The following is a 2472-nucleotide window of genomic DNA, read 5'->3' on the forward strand; positions in this document are numbered from 1 at the left end:
AATTACTGATTTTTAGACTAACTTTAAACTCCTGCTATTCTGTTTGTTTAGTTCCCTTTGAATTAAATATATTCAATTAGATGACTGAGCCTAAAAGCACACTAAAATAGTTAGCAGCAAAATAAATAAGTAAAGGGAGAAAGAAAGGAAGGAAGGAAGAAAGAAAGAAAGCAGTTCAATAGAAGTATGCTATTCCTTATAAATGAAAATGGTCTATTATTTAAATGACATTGAGATTTCTATGGAAGCTAATGTCCATGGCTTCCCTCTGCCCAAACCTTGCCTCCTTTTAAAGTGGGGATTTGCAGTGTGCTAGACTTCATGGGGGCGGGGAGGGCTGTTGTACAAGGGCTCAAGAGATAAGCTGCTAGATGTGATCAGGGGGAACCTGCCCAGGATAATTAAAATCCCCAAATCAATAAATCCCTTGGTAATTCCCATGAGTGTGTAGTGAGTGTGTTTGGTAAGAAAGAGAAATACAACATCACTTGTAATTTAAGAATGACTGGCAATCAATAAGTCTCAACTGGAAAAAAAGGAATCGCAACAAACAGAACAACACAAAAAGATAAGGACATCTCTGAGGCCATGTATATCCCACGAAGAGAAGAAAGACACTTTCATGCTGTGGAGTAAAAGGACACGAGCTTCTCTTATGTTGCTCTGACAATGGCCACGCTTCTCAAAAGTCTAGCGAGTCTAGTTCAGCTTATATCAATACACACTTACTAAAAATCAACTCTTGGACTAGGTTTTAGGTGAGGTTCTAGTTATATAAATATGATTAAGGTATGATTCCCACCCTGAAGAAGCTTAAAGTGAAGAGATAGATCGTAACACCCAGAAAATAGAGATAGTAGTGGGCTTCCAGGGGATGTGGGAACAAGGAAGGGGCACTCAACATGAGATGTTATTATGGGCAGTTTTAATTACTTTATTTGTATCCATTCGCATACTGTTTTTGCTAAAACCCTTAGAATAATGTTTTTAAAAATATATATATTTTATTGATTTTTTACAGAGAGGAAGGGAGAGGGATAGAGAGTTAGAAACATTGATGAGAGAGAAACATCAATCAGCTGCCTCCTGCACACTCCCTACTGGGGATGTGCCCGCAACCAAGATACATGCCCTTGACCGGAATCGAACCTGGGACCCTTGAGTCTGCAGGCCGACGCTCTATCCACTGAGCCAAACCAGCTAGGGCCAGAATAATGTTTTGATACAACCATCATCATGCAATCACAACTTTGTGCCAGATAATATCTTTTTTCTCTAGAATTCAAGGTTTTATATATATATAAAGTGACTGTCTGACTATCTGACTGTCCTACTGGTAGCTATGATGCACAATGACCACCAGGGGGCAGATGCTCAATGCAGGAGCTGCCGAGCTGCAGTGACTTGGCAACTGCGGTTCTCAGGTGATGCATCCAGAACCAGAGAGGAGGGAGCCCAATTCTGGGGTGTGTCACCCAAGAACCACCCTCTCGCAATCCAGGACCCCTCAGGGGATGTCAGAGCGCCGATTTCGGCCCAATCCTCACAGGCCAGGCCGAGGGACCCCACCGGTGCACGAATCCGTGCACTGGCCCTCTCATTTTCATATATTAAATTCTGATCAAAAATTTTCTTCACCCATTCATTCAGCCATTGATATTTATCAAGCACCTACTTAAGGGTGAATATTTTATGAATTATACTTATTTATGTATTTTTATTAGCATTCTTTTTAATATCTAAATAATTTCAATTTTTGGTATGTGATTGATTGTGAAGTGAGGGGTCACCTACAGCATGATCTAAGTTCAACATTTCAAGTTATATTTAAGTGATAATGAGAGATCCTGAATAATAAAGGAATGATATTTTTCACTAACTCTTATATTTCTTCTGCTAAAGATGTATGTGTGTATATATATATATATATATATATATATATATATATATAGCCATTATATGCACTAAGTGAGCAAGTTTGAGAGCTAAAGTCAAGAATGGATGTTTTGGAATGGGAGGACATATGGTGGGTTTTTTAATATCACAAATTTCATTCTTTATAGCCTAAAGTGTGTGGCTTCCCCAAACTCAGTTTTCATTTAAAAAAAAAAGTAACAACAGATGTTTACCTAGAATTTGCCATATGGCCAAATGTGATTCATTTGCACAAATTTTTCACATTCACTATAGACTCCTGAGAGATGCTACTATGTCCCCATGTGAAACCACCTAATTCTAATGGGAATTTCAATGGATTCTCTATTGAAATAGTCCAAGGACAGAGCTCCATTCTGCATACTATCTAGGTGCAAACCTACAGAATTAGTAGCAAATGATTGCTGGAGATGGAAGTGCTGTGTGGGTACTTTATGTGGTTCCTGTTGCCAGGGCAACACGTTCCTTTGTTTCCATTCAAACTGCAGCTTTATTAGGAGCCTGGATCTCAGGTACACTAGAAGCAGTTATGATATC

Source organism: Myotis lucifugus, unplaced genomic scaffold (genome assembly GCF_000147115.1).
Source record: "Myotis lucifugus unplaced genomic scaffold, Myoluc2.0 scaffold_661, whole genome shotgun sequence".
NCBI lineage: Eukaryota > Metazoa > Chordata > Mammalia > Chiroptera > Vespertilionidae > Myotis > Myotis lucifugus.